The sequence below is a fragment of the Gopherus flavomarginatus genome, chromosome 3, assembly GCF_025201925.1.
Source record: "Gopherus flavomarginatus isolate rGopFla2 chromosome 3, rGopFla2.mat.asm, whole genome shotgun sequence".
NCBI lineage: Eukaryota > Metazoa > Chordata > Testudines > Testudinidae > Gopherus > Gopherus flavomarginatus.
In genome coordinates, this window is record NC_066619.1 from 153,298,256 (window position 1) to 153,312,941 (window position 14,686).

The following is a 14,686-nucleotide window of genomic DNA, read 5'->3' on the forward strand; positions in this document are numbered from 1 at the left end:
ACTGACCAGTGACTTTCCCTCTGAGACAGTTTCTTGCTGAGAAACACGACAGGATGGAAGTTGTGATATGTTGCTTCCTGCATGAGCACTGCTCCTATACCACGCTCAGATGCATCTGTGGTTACTAGGAATGGCTTGTCAAAATCTGGGGCCCTGAGCACAGGGTCAGACATGAGCGTTGCCTTAAGTTGGGTAAAGGCCTTTTGACACTGATCAGTCCACTTAACTGCATTTGGCTGGGTCTTTTTGGTCAGGTCGGTCAGTGGGGCAGCGATTTGGCTGTAGTGGGGTACAAATCGCCTGTAGTATCCGGCCAAGCCTAAGAAGGAGATAGCTAAGGGTTAATGTCTCTTTCACCTGAAGCACCTGACCAGAGGACCAATCAGGAAACCGGATTTTTTCAACTTTGGGTGGAGGGAATTGAGTGTCTTTGTCTTTTGTTTTCTGGCTGCCTGCTTTCTCTGAGCGTTGGAGAAGTAGTTCTACTTTCTAGTCTTCTGTTTCCAAGTGTAAGGACAAAGAGATCAGATAGTAAGTTATATGGTTTCTTTTCTTTGGTATTTGCATGAATATAAGTGCTGGAGTGCTTTGATTTGTATTCTTTTTAAATAAGGCTGTTTATTCAATATTCTTTTAAGCAATTGACCCTGTGTTGTATCATCTTAATACAGAGAGAACATTTGTACTTATTTTTCTTTCTTTTATATAAAGCTTTCTTTTAAGACCTGTTGGAGTTTTTCTTTACTTCAGGGAAATTGAGTCTGTACTCACCAGGGAATTGGTGGGAGGAAGAAATCAAGGGGAGATTTGTGTGTTGGATTGCTAGCCTGACTTTGCATTCCCTCTGGGGGAATAGGAAAGTACTTTTTGTTTCCAGGATTGGGAACAGAGAGGGAGATTCACTCTGTTTGGATTCACAGAACTTGTGTCTGTGTATCTCTCCAGGAGCACCTGGAGGGGGGAAGGGAAAAAGGATTATTTCCCTTTGTTGTGAGACTCAAGGGATTTGGGTCTTGGGGTCCCCAGGAAAGGTTTTTCAGGGGGACCAGAGTGCCCCAAAACACTCTAATTTTTTGGGTGGTGGCAGCAGGTACCAGGTCCAAGCTGGTAACTAAGCTTGGAGGTTTTCATGCTAACCCCCATATTTTGGACGCTAAGGTCCAAATCTGGGACTAAGGTTATTACAGCTTGTTTCCTTCGGTAGGCCATCTCTTCTTCTTGTAGTTTTCTTTTGTGTGCTGCCTCTTTGATCTGTTCTTCTCTTTCTTTCATCTCCATCTCTTTTTGTTTTATTTCCAGTTGTCGCCTGTGTTCAGCTTCTTTGATTTGTGCTTCGGCGTCAATTTTTGCCTTAGAAGTCATGGTTCCTGTTTTCTTGTGTTGGGGTGCCCTCCGGTGTTTATCTTCTGAACTGCAGGTTCTCTGTTGCCTCCTGAAGTCTGCCTAGCAACAGTGCCTTTAGTTAATTTTCCTTTTCTCTCTCTAGCTAATGTTCAATGAAGGGAAACCAGAAAAACCACTTTATTTGCATGCATATAAGTGCCGGTACTTGCCTCCTAATGGGAGGGCTATTGCATGACAAAAGACCCTTAACATGCAAGCCACAAACTGCGAGAGAGAGCAGAAAAAAAAAATTCTCTCTGGTTCCCTTTTAAAACCAACTGCTTCTCTCTGCTAAAAAGCCCTTAGCAGAGAAAAGAAAAATATAATATTTCTACTGGCTTCTGGGTTCTGTCTATCTCCCACCAGCTGCCACTCATGTAATAACCTTAGTCCCAGATTTGGACCTTAGCGTCCAAAATATGGGGGTTAGCATGAAAACCTCCAAGCTTAGTTACCAGCTTGGACCTGGTACCTGCTGCCACCACCCAAAAAATTAGAGTGTTTTGGGGCACTCTGGTCCCCCTGAAAAACCTTTCCTGGGGACCCCAAGACCCAAATCCCTTGAGTCTCACAACAAAGGGAAATAATCCTTTTTCCCTTCCCCCCTCCAGGTGCTCCTGGAGAGATACACAGACACAAGTTCTGTGAATCCAAACAGAGTGAATCTCCCTCTCTGTTCCCAATCCTGGAAACAAAAAGTACTTTCCTATTCCCCCAGAGGGAATGCAAAGTCAGGCTAGCAATCCAACACACAAATCTCCCCTTGATTTCTTCCTCCCACCAATTCCCTGGTGAGTACAGACTCAATTTCCCTGAAGTAAAGAAAAACTCCAACAGGTCTTAAAAGAAAGCTTTATATAAAAAGAAAGAAAAATAAGTACAAATGTTCTCTCTGTATTAAGATGATACAACACAGGGTCAATTGCTTAAAAGAATATTGAATAAACAGCCTTATTTAAAAAGAATACAAATCAAAGCACTCCAGCACTTATATTCATGCAAATACCAAAGAAAAGAAACCATATAACTTACTATCTGATCTCTTTGTCCTTACACTTGGAAACAGAAGACTAGAAAGTAGAACTACTTCTCCAACGCTCAGAGAAAGCAGGCAGCCAGAAAACAAAAGACAAAGACACTCAATTCCCTCCACCCAAAGTTGAAAAAATCCGGTTTCCTGATTGGTCCTCTGGTCAGGTGCTTCAGGTGAAAGAGACATTAACCCTTAGCTATCTGTTTATGACACAAGCAGAAGATGAGTTGGCCCACAGAAGGAAGCAAGAAGAAGAGGAGGCGGCCCACCACCGAGAAATGGAAAAACAACAAAAAGAGAATGAAGAGAAGGAAAAACAGAGAAAACATGAACTGGAGTTGGCAAAAGCTGGGCTGCCTGTGCCAGCCAACCCTAACAACCCGGCACCAAATATTGCTCCACAGCACAGAAAATTTCCCACCTACAAGGCAGGTGATGACACCGAGGCCTTCTTGGAAAATTTTGAAAGAGCCTGTCTTGGGTACAGCATTCCCGAAGACCAGTACATGGTAGAATTGAGGTCACAGCTCAGTGGACCTTTAGCAGAGGTGGCAGCTGAAATGCCTAAGCACCAAATGAATGACTATAAACTTTTTCTAACCAAGGCCAGATACAGGATGGGGATAACCCCAGATCATGCCCGTCGGCGCTTCAGAACCCAAAAGTGGAAACCAGAGGTGTCATTTCCCAAACACGCCTACTACATTGCAAAAAACTATGAGGCCTGGCTAACAGGAAACAACATTCAAACCTTGGAAGAACTGAACCTCCTCATACAAATGGAGCAGTTCTTGGATGGTGTTCCTAAAGACATCACGCGGTACATACAAGATGGAAACCCCAAGAATATCGCTGAGGCGGGGGAGATTGGAGCCAAATGGATGGAACTGGCAGAAAGCAAGAAAGCTACTGTCAAGGGGAACGATTACCCCAGGGGGCACACAGACCATAAACCCTACAACCGAGGACAGCCAAAGACCCCACATACCACCCAAGTAAAGCCACAGATACCCTACCCTTCAACCTCACCAGTCTCCAGTAACTCACCTCGGCCCAGTGACCCATCAGATGGAAGATGCTTTAAGTGTAATGAACTGGGACATATCAAGGCCAACTGTCCCAAGAACACCATGCGAGTGCAATTCATTACACCACCATCACACCAAAGATCCCCAGGCCCGGATGCCTCTCAAATACCCTTGGAGCGAAGGGAAAATTTGAGAGTGGGCGGAAAGAAGGTTACTGCGTGGAGAGACACGGGGGCACAAGTGTCAGCTATCCACCAATCCTTCGTTGACCCCAAATTCATCAACCCAAAGGCCAAAGTTACAATTTACCCCTTCATGTCACAAGCTGTAGACTTGCCTACAGCTCAACTGCCTGTCCAGTACAAAGGCTGGTCAGAAATGTGGACTTTTGCAGTCTATGACAATTATCCTATCCCCATGCTACTGGGGGAAGACTTGGCCAACCAGGTGAGGCGGGCCAAGAGAGTGGGAATGGTTACACGTAGCCAAACCAGGCAAGCTTCCAGACCCATTCCTGTTCCTGAGCCGTCCACAGAGGCCCCGTCTGTGTTACCAGAGACCCAGACAGAGGTAGTGGACCCGGATTCCATGCCTACCACTGAAACAGCCACAGCACCTCCAGTCCCAGGCCCGGAACTGGAACAGCAACCAGCACCAGCAAGTGCAACCACATCTTCAAACTCAACGCCAGAGGGCGCCAGTGAGCCAGAACTGGCAGAAGCAAAAGACAGCCATACCCAAAAGGCTCAGCCAGAGCCTGAAATACCCTCAGGTGCACCAGCGGAGAGCGGTTCACCAGCAACGGAAACAACCCCATCACCTACATCGCTTCCAGAGGGACCAAGCCCAAGTCCACAGTCTGAGGAAGAACTGGTGACCCCAGCCTCAAGGGAACAGTTCCAGACTAAGCAGGAAGCAGATGACAGCCTTCAGAAAGCTTGGGCGGCGGCACGGAGCACCCCACCGCCTCTCAGCTCTTCTAATCGATCCCGGTTTGTTATAGACCAAGGACTTTTATACAAGGAAATTCTTTCTGGTGGACACCGGGAAGAATGGCAGCCGCAAAAACAGTTGGTGGTTCCAACTAAGTACCGGGAGAAGCTCTTAAGCTTAGCCCATGATCATCCCAGTGGCCATGCTGGGGTGAACAGAACCAAGGACCGGTTGGGGAAGTCCTTCCACTGGGAGGGGATGGGCAAGGACGTTGCCAAGTATGTCCGGTCTTGTGAGGTATGCCAAAGAGTGGGTAAGCCTCAAGACCAGGTCAAGGCCCCTCTCCAGCCACTCCCCATAATTGAGGTCCCATTTCAGCGAGTAGCTGTGGATATTCTGGGCCCTTTCCCAAAAAAGACGCCCAGAGGAAAGCAGTACGTACTGACTTTAGTATATTCTTGGGGTTTCCATCTTGTATGTACCGCGTGATGTCTTCAGGAACACCATCCAAGAACTGCTCCATTTGTATGAGGAGGTTCAGTTCTTCCAAGGTTTGAATGTTGTTTCCTGTTAGCCAGGCCTCATAGTTTTTTGCAATGTAGTAGGCGTGTTTGGGAAATGACACCTCTGGTTTCCACTTTTGGGTTCTGAAGCGCCGACGGGCATGATCTGGGGTTATCCCCATCCTGTATCTGGCCTTGGTTAGAAAAAGTTTATAGTCATTCATTTGGTGCTTAGGCATTTCAGCTGCCACCTCTGCTAAAGGTCCACTGAGCTGTGACCTCAATTCTACCATGTACTGGTCTTCGGGAATGCTGTACCCAAGACAGGCTCTTTCAAAATTTTCCAAGAAGGCCTCGGTGTCATCACCTGCCTTGTAGGTGGGAAATTTCCTGGGCTGTGGAGCAATATTTGGCGCCGGGTTGTTAGGGTTGGCTGGCACAGGCAGCCCAGCTTTTGCCAACTCCAGTTCATGTTTTCTCTGTTTTTCCTTCTCTTCATTCTCTTTTTGTTGTTTTTCCATTTCTCGGTGGTGGGCCGACTCTTCTTCTGCTTGTTTCCTTCGGTAGGCCACCTCTTCTTCTTCTTGCTTCCTTCTGTGGGCCAACTCTTCTTCTGCTTGTTTCCTTCGGTAGGCCACCTCTTCTTCTTCTAGTTTTCTTTTGTGTGCTGCCTCCTTGGCTGCCTCTTTGGCTGCCTGTTCTCTTTGGTAGGCTGCCTTTTTGATCTGTTCTTCTCTTTCTTTCATCTCCATCTCTTTTTGTTTTATTTCCAGTTGTCGCCTGTGTTCAGCTTCTTTGATTTGTTCTTCGGCGTCAATTTTTGCCTTAGAAGTCATGGTTCCTGTTTTCTTGTGTTGGGGTGCCCTCCGGTATTTATCTTCTGAACTGCAGGTTCTCTGTTGCCTCCTGAAGTCTGCCTAGCAACAGTGCCTTTAGCTAATTTTCCTTTTCTCTTTTTAGCTAATGTTCAATGAAGGGAAACCAGAAAAACCACTTTATTTGCATGCATATAAGTGCTGTTACTTGCCTCCTAATGGGAGGGCTATTGCATGACAAAAGACCCTCAACAGTTTCTTAATGGCTTCTCGCTTAACATGCAAGCCACAAACTGCCAGAGAGAGCAGAAAAAAAAAATTCTCTCTGGTTCCCTTTTAAAACCAACTGTTTCTCTCTGCTAAAAAGCCCTTAGCAGAGAAAAGAAAAATATAATATTTCTACTGGCTTCTGGATTCTGTCTATATCCCACCGCTGCCACCATGTAATAACCTTAGTCCCAGATTTGGACCTTAGCGTCCAAAATATGGGGGTTAGCATGAAAACCTCCAAGCTTAGTTACCAGCTTGGACCTGGTACTTGCTGCCACCACCCAAAAAATTAGAGTGTTTTGGGGCACTCTGGTCCCCCTGAAAAACCTTCCCTGGGGACCCCAAGACCCAAATCCCTTGAGTCTCACAACAAAGGGAAATAATCCTTTTTCCCTTCCCCCCTCCAGGTGCTCCTGGAGAGATACACAGACACAAGCTCTGTGAACCCAAACAGAGTGAATCTCCCTCTCTGTTCCCAATCCTGGAAACAAAAAGTACTTTCCTATTCCCCCAGAGGGAATGCAAAAATCAGGCTAGCAATCCAACACACAGATCTCCCCGATTCCTTCCTCCCACCAATTCCCTGGTGAGTACAGACTCAATTTCCCTGAAGTAAAGAAAAACTCCCACAGGTCTTAAAAGAAAGCTTTATATAAAAAGAAAGAAAAATAAGTACAAATGTTCTCTCTGTATTAAGATGATACAACACAGGGTCAATTGCTTAAAAGAATATTGAATAAACAGCCTTATTCAAAAAGAATACAAATTAAAGCACTCCAGCACTTATATTTATGCAAATACCAAAGAAAAGAAACCATAGAACTTACTATCTGATCTCTTTGTCCTTACACTTAGAAACAGAAGACTAGAAAGTAGAACTACTTCTCCAAAGCTCAGAGCAAGCAGGCAGCCAGAAAACAAAGACAAAGACACTCAAATCCCTCCACCCAAAGTTGAAAAAATCCGGTTTCCTGATTGGTCCTCTGGTCAGGTGCTTCAGGTGAAAGAGACATTAACCCTTAGCTATCTGTTTATGACACATGGGATAAAAGGGAAGGTCCTTTCATGGATTGAGAACTGGTTAAAAGACAGGGAACAAAGGGTAGGAATTAATGGTAAATTCTCAGAATAGAGAAGGGTAACTAGTGGTGTTCCCCAAGGGTCAGTCCTAGGAGCAATTCTATTCAATTTATTCATAAATGATCTGGAGAAAGGGGTAAACAGTGAGGTGGCAAAGTTTGCAGATGATACTAAACTGCTCAAGATAGTTAAGACCAAAACAGATTGTGAAGAACTTCAAAAAGATCTCACAAAACTAAGTGATTGGGCAGCAAAATGGCAAATAAAATGTAATGTGGATAAATTTAAAGTAATGCACATTGGAAAAAAATAACCCCAACTATACATACAATATGATGGGGGCTAATTTGGCTACAAGAAGTCAGGAAAAAGATCTTGGCGTCATCGCGGATAGTTCTCTGAAGATGTCCACGCAGTGCGCAGAGGCGGTCAAAAAAGCAAACAGAATGTTAGGAATCATTAAAAAGGGGATAGAGAATAAGATTGAGAATATATTATTGCCCTTATATAAATCCATGGTACGCCCACATCTTGAATACTGTGTACAGATGTGGTCTCCTCACCTCAAAAAAGATATTCTAGCATTAGAAAAGTTTCAGAAAAGGGCAACTAAAATGATTAGGGGTTTGGAGAGGGTCCCATATGAGGAGAGATTAAAGAGGCTAGGCCTCTTCAGCTTGGAAAAGAGGAGCCTAAGGAGGGATATGATAGAAGTATATAAAATCATGAGTGATGTGGAGAAAGTGGATAAGGAAAAGTTATTTACTTATTCCCATAATACAAGAACTAAGGGTCACCAAATGAAATTAATAGGTAGCAGGTTTAAAACAAATAAAAGGAAGTTCTTCTTCACACAGCGCAGAGTCAACTTGTGGAACTCCTTACCTGAGGAGGTTGTGAAGGCTGGGTCTATAACAATGTTTAAAAGGGAACTGGATAAATTCATGGTGGCTAAGTCCATAAATGGCTATTAGCCAGGAACGGTAAAGAATGGCATCCCTAGCCTCTGTTCACCAGAGGATGGAGATGGATGGCAGGAGAGAGATCACTTGATCATAGCCTGTTAGCTTCACTCCGTCTGGGGCACCTGGCATTGGCTACTGTCAGTAGACAGATACTGGGCTAGATGGACCTTTGGTCTGACCTGCTACGGCCGTTCTTATGTTCTTATGTTATGTTCTTAGTGTTTTGAGGTTCCTCATGACATTGAAAAATTTTGTTTGCCAGAGAAGAAGGAAGACCAAAAAGCAACTGCCTTGAGCAGCACCATGAAACTTGATGGAGAGAAGACTAACAAGGAAGAAAAATGGTTATGCAAGCCCATTGGGGCAAAAGTAGTAGTAGAAATAATAAAGTTGTATTTGAAAATGCCCATCTTGGCAGCATGGATCTAGTATGGTACTTTAATGCAGTATTGCTAACAATACTATTATGAAAGATAAAGATGTACTGTAATGCAAAAATATGCTTATAGAAACTCACATGGGCCTTACTTAAATCTTATGAAATAAAAGCCATCGTAACTTTGAAATGGAAACTATCCTCTCTGTTATTCTAAAGCCTAAAAACTATATTTGCAGTGTCAAAGGCTGCGATTTTCAAAGCCTCTTAGGGGATTTTGGAATCCCTTAAGATTCTAAGGGATTAATCATTAAGATGAATGGGAATTGAGCATCAGCCTAAATGGTTAGGGCTGTACTGATTTCCCAGCTGAGGATCATACCCATAATATGTTTCCAGGTGTGTCTCTGGCTGTGTGTGACTGCTGAGAGTAGTCTAGAGTGACTGGTGCCTTGTTTTAAATCCAATATATGGGGCAAGTGAGGCTGAATTGCTGAGTCTGAACAGCAACTTGTTTGTTTTGGTGATTTCCCTCCTTTGCTGTCTTCTCTCTTTGGAGTTTGTGCGTCCTCTTTCCCAATGTGCCTTGATTACTAGATATGCTGCTATTTATGTGAAAATTATAATCTGCTTTGAAAAAGAAATCTGTCATGTGCACCTCACTGGTATAAATTCTGAGAAATCCCGAACAGTCCACTTGTGGTCCAGCCTACCAGTAACATTTACAAATGTAGGATGCAATATTCTTTAGTTTTTTGTGTGCATTTGAAATAAAGTTTGACCAAAGATGGGGTAGCAGAAAAATGCTTTTAGGAGCCCAGAGAGAGCTGACACCTATCCTATCACAATGTTCCAGACTTCAGCAGGGTGGATATGATTTAAATCACATTGATTTAAATCATTAGTTAGGAAGACTCAATTTAATCATGATTTTCTACATAAGACTTTATTCTTGTTGTTTGCTGTAACGTTCATCTATATTCTTCACAACTCAGAGGCAGATGTAGGTTTCATTTTTAGAAGGTTCACAGTATACATTTTTAAACAGTGATTTGTTTTGAAAACTTTTCAGATTAGCTTTACAGCTACACTAGAAAATGAATGATTGTTTGTTTGGTTCAGGGCCGGCTCCAGGGGTTTTGCCGTCCCAAGCAGTCCCCCCTCCCCCCAAAAGCCGCGATTGCGATCTGCGGCAATTCAGCGGGAGGTCCTTTGCTCCGAGTGGGAGTGAGGGACCCTCTGCCAAATTGCCGCCCCGCTCCAGAGTGGCCACCCCAAGCACCTGCTTGCTTAGCTGGTGCCTGGAGCCGGCCGTGGTTTGATTATTTCATTTGCCAGAGGTAATTGAAGCAGTTCACCTCCCAGTGACTTCATAAATATCTATCTCCAATTCAACAGGTTAATCATTTTATATTTGGAGGATTTTCTTGCCATGCTGTATTAGGAGGAGAACATCACCAGACAGACATTTTAAATTGTTTTATTTAACTAAAGCAACGTTAAGTATTCTGGATTTTCTTCAAGAGCAAACATTTTTTAAAAAGCATATGTCCCTCACTTCTCATATTTATCTCCAGACTTCTTCTCCGCCCCCAACAATCTTCTGTTCATTGAACTTTTTGAAACTTTGCACTTTTAAAGAGAAGTAAAGGATTGACTCTGTGTACACAAATTTGCAAAGAGACAATAGAGTTGAGGTCTGTTGTTTCTCACCTCTGTATATTTATTTATTTATTTATTTATTTATTTATTTAAAACATTTTTGCTGTTAACAAGCATGTTACCTGTGGAGACACAAATCCACAGTTTGAGAACTGCAAAACTAAGCATCTCTGATGGTATCTTCTAGACTAGGCATTTAAGGATGTGCTTAGCTGCTGTCCTGAATAGGGATAGACTTTAGCATGTGCTTAAACGCCTTCTTGAATTGGGACCTTATTTGTAGATTTTAACCATTATGATTATATATTTTGGCTGCCTGCGTAACACAGACCATAAAACTTCACCTAGTAATTCCTATAGTAAGCCAATATATGCTGTATCTCACACAAAGTTCTTTTAGAAAACACTTCAAGGTGATGGAGAATCTACTGCCTCCCTGTATGAGGAGTTCTAGTTGAGAATTTCAGATTCCATCTTAGTTTATGTCAGTGGTATAAGGGCTGTTTTGGGTTTTTTTTTAAATTCTCTTCTGATTGTTTTGTAACCACTTATTTACAGTGGACTTCTGTTTTGGGGGAATGGTCCTTTAGCTTGTTTGAGCTGAAGAACAGAGGCTGTTTATATTGTAGTTGTGACTCATTTAGTTCTTAATACCCCATTAGAAGAAGAAAAACTGTTTTATTAACATGTCTATATTAATAATTGAGGGGTGTGTGGTTTTTATATATAGTACACACACACACTCACTCTCTCTCATACATTTTAGCAGCAAAAACAGTTCCTTCTGTGGAATTGGATCCAAATCAGTGGGTAGTATAGATTTAATCATAAGCAACATACAGGATGAAGTTGTACAGTGGCCTTTTTCAAACTTGGATAACTGTACTGACCATGTGTTATAAAAATCATTGTGTCTGCAATGAAGATTGTACGTTTTAGTTTTATTTTACATTTTAAAACTGATCTTACATCTTCATACGTATGCCCACTAGCTTTCCTTTGTGGGAGAGTTCTGTCTCCATTTCATTATTGGAGAATATTGTGCTTGAAGCACTAACATATTGAGCAATTTCCTATCCTGTCCGGAATGACCAACCTCAGAGACCACCTCCTATATAGTCTCAGTTCCAACTAATTACATTGGATTTATCATTCTTTCCTTAGTCTCATCCTCTGTCTTATTCTGATATTCAGTTTGGGGCAGGACCATGGGTTATTTTTTTTTTCTAGGCTCTATTAATTCCAAGTTCCACACTCCAGCATGCTGGAGACACTTTTATAATCCAGTCTAGTCTGCTATGTTGTATAGCAAATACATTTTTACATAGTATTTATCAGTTTCATATGGTATGGAACTTCCATCTCACACTCTTTAATCTGATTCACTAGAAATTTCACTGCACAAGTATTATTCCCAATTCCATGTATTCTTGTTTAGAGGTTTCCTATGAGTTGCATGAAACATGATTTGAGTCATCCTTTTCATATCACCTGTTGTTGCTGTTTCACTGGTGTTAATGTATTATTCCCACTTTGAACTTTAGCGTCCAGAAAGTGAGGACCTGCATGTACCCCTCTAAACTTAATTCCTAGCTTAGATCTGATAGCGCTGCCACCAACCAAAAATATAGTGTTTTGGTACATTTCCTGTCCCCCAAAAACCTTCCCTGGGGAACCCAAGACTCAAATCCCTTGGGTCTTAAAACAGAGAAATATACCATTCCCCCTCCCTGGGTTACCCTGAGATATACACTGATCCAAACTCCTTGTATCCTAAAACAAAGAGGAATTAACCTTCCCCCCACCCTCCTTTTCCCCCACCAATCCCTGGTGAGTCAGACCCAATTCCCTTGGGTCTGACACAAGGAAAAAAATCAATCAGATTCTTAAAAAAGAAAGCTTTTAATTAATTTTTACTTTTTCTTTCTTTATCTCTGTAAAACCAAGATGGAAAATGTTTACAGGGTCTTCAGCTTATATAGACTAGAGGGATTCCATCCCCCTAGCCTAAGTTACAAGTCACAGCAAACAGAGGTAAAATATACTTCCAGCAATATACATATTTGCAAATAAAGAAAACAACCATAAAGACTAATCCGCCTTCTATCTAGTACTTACTATTTTGAACATGAGAGACTATTTCAGAAAGATTGGAGAAAGATCTGGTTGCACGTCCGGCCCCTCTTAGCTCCAAGAGAGAATAACGAACAAAAGAAACAGCACAAACAAAGACTTCCCTCCACCGAGATTTTAAAGTATCTTGTCCCCCCATTGGTCCTTTTGGTCAGATGTCAGCCAGGTTCACTGAGCTTCTTAACCCTTTACAGGTAAAAGAGACATTAACCCTTAACTATCTGTTTATGACAACTGGAAAACAGAATACATAGTAGAAATGTGGTAAAGAGATGAAACAGGTAATTATGGACGTAAATACCTGAGGATGAATGACTCTCACCTGGATGGATTGGGTGATTTGGTTTTAAAAACTCTAGATGTGTTTCTACAGAATGATTGATTGTAATGTGTTTGAAGAGGACTGAAGGCACAGATATGGCTTGGAATTGGAGGACAGAGAGGGCTGGATTTCTGGGCACTCTTTTTTTTTTTTTTTTTTTTTTTTTTTTTTTTTTTTTTTTTTTCTGTTGTTCTTCCTGTTTGTATCCATTCTAGTCCTAACCAATGACGGACACTGAAGGACGAACTCTTCTCTCCAATTACAAGCCCAAATTGATAGGCTTGGTGTGGGGATGGGACGCATAGAAACTTTGTCCTCTCCTTGTTCCCCCTCCCCCCCCGGTGCTGGAAGCAATTCTACAACCACTCTTGCAGTCCCTATCAGGCTGAGTTGTGTTGTAGGCAAGTGGGGGTTAGACCCCTGTGCAGTCTCCCTGGCTCGTCACTGATACTGTGGACCTATACTAGTGCTGCTGTGGCCTGGATACTCTGTGGAGGAAGGGGCAGGATTTGCCCCCGTTTGACTACAATAAGAGCAAACAGTCTGTGTCTGTGTCCCTTACTTCTCTCCCAACATGGAAATAATTCCCTTCTGGAGTCCAAATCTTTCCATAGTGCTCGGAGGCCCGCTAACTCCACATGGTTTTCTCCACTCCGACAAAGCAGGAGGAGAGCTAGCTTAATAGTTTGGTAGGGGATTCCTTGGACAACAAGAAACCCTCGGTGGCAGATGCAGTGCCCAGATGGTGAAACAACTTCTGTGAGTCCATTACCAGCCAATCCAACTTAGTGCACCCTCAGGGCCAGATCTGCACTTTCTTCCCCAGGCTGATGGGTCAAACTCCATTCCCTGATGGAAGGGTGCACAGGAAACTCAACAAAGGAAACCTTGGCGTTTCTTTCCCCTTTGGATGAGGAGGAAGGTAGTCTGGCCCCCAGTTTTTATAGACAGTGGAGGGCTGTCTTTACGATTGCACCATTTGTCCAGAAGAACACTTCTCCATTTAGTAAAAGGAGGGCCGGTTCCCTCTACTAAAGACTCTCAGTGCTAACCAGACAAGTAAGCTAACCAATCAGGTGACAGAGTAGGGAATTTTTTTAATCACATGCACACTTTGGAAAAAACACCTTCTCATCACAAAATGCAACTCACCCATTAACAGCCAACAAAACCTCATTTCCAACCCTGACTATGAAAGCATTACTGTATCAAAAGACACATCCTTTAATGATGTAAAAGATATTTGCCATGATACACTGTTTGCTAACTGAGCATATATTCGAGAAACTAAGAGTATGTCTACACTACGAAATTAGGTTGAATTTATAGAAGTTGATTTTTTAGAAATTGATTTTTATACAGTCGATTATGTGTCCCCCCACTTGAGACCATTAACTTGGCGGAGTGCATCCATAGTACTGAGGCTAGCATCGACTTCTGGAGCATTGCACTGTGGGTAGCTATCCCACAGTTCCCGCAGTCTCTGCCGCCCATTGGAATTCTGGGTTGAGATCCCAATGCCTGATGGGGCAAAAACATTGTCGCGGGTGGTTCTGGGTACATGTCGTCATGCCCCCCCTCCCTCTTTTCCTCCCTCCATGAAAGCAATGGCAGACAGTCGTTTCAAGCCTTTTTTCCTGGGTTATCCGTGCAGATGCCATACCACAGCAAGCATGGAGCCCGCTCAGTTCACCATCACCGTACATCTCGTGGGTGCTGGCAGATGTGGTACTGCATTGCTACACAGCAGCAACTCATTGCCTTTTGGCAGCAGACGGTGCATTACGACTGGTAGCCGCTGTCGTCGTCTCCTGGGTGCTCTTTTAGCTGACCTTGTTGAGTTTGGTCAGGGGTGCCTGGGCAGACATGGGTGCTCCTGGCAGACCTCGGTGAGGTCTGTCAGGGATGCCTGGACATAAATGGGAGTGACTCCAGGTCATTCTCTTTTTAAGTTTCATCTCATGGAGATTCAGTCTTGCCTGCAGTCGTACTGCACCATCTTCTGGTGAGCAGCCAGGAGACGACAATGGCTAGCAGTCATACTGCACTGTCTGTTGACAACCTAAGATGTATATGAGAGATGGAGTGGATCAAAACAAAAAAGAGACCAGATTTGTTTTGTATTCATTTGCTCCCCCCTTCCTCCCTCTGTGAATTGTGGGTGGAGGGATAGCTCAGTGGTT

The 14,686-nt window shown here is 43.2% G+C and overlaps 1 protein-coding gene and 1 long non-coding RNA gene across 3 annotated transcripts in view; one reads left to right on the top strand and one right to left on the bottom strand.

Annotated features, from left to right (window-relative positions):
• The window catches only part of LOC127047140 (uncharacterized), a 604,330-nt gene that overhangs the window by 399,552 nt on the left and 190,092 nt on the right, over positions 1–14,686 (bottom strand). Inside the window, exon 2 of one of the 2 annotated variants that reach the window (XR_007773311.1) lies at positions 12,643–12,695. This is a non-coding gene — a long non-coding RNA (uncharacterized LOC127047140). Of the gene's footprint in view, positions 1–12,642; positions 12,700–14,686 lie in introns of both variants that reach the window. The other variant, XR_007773312.1, reaches the window with a different exon arrangement.
• Positions 1–14,686, top strand: part of ADAMTS3 (ADAM metallopeptidase with thrombospondin type 1 motif 3) — a 202,885-nt gene that overhangs the window by 23,000 nt on the left and 165,199 nt on the right. The window lies entirely within an intron of this gene.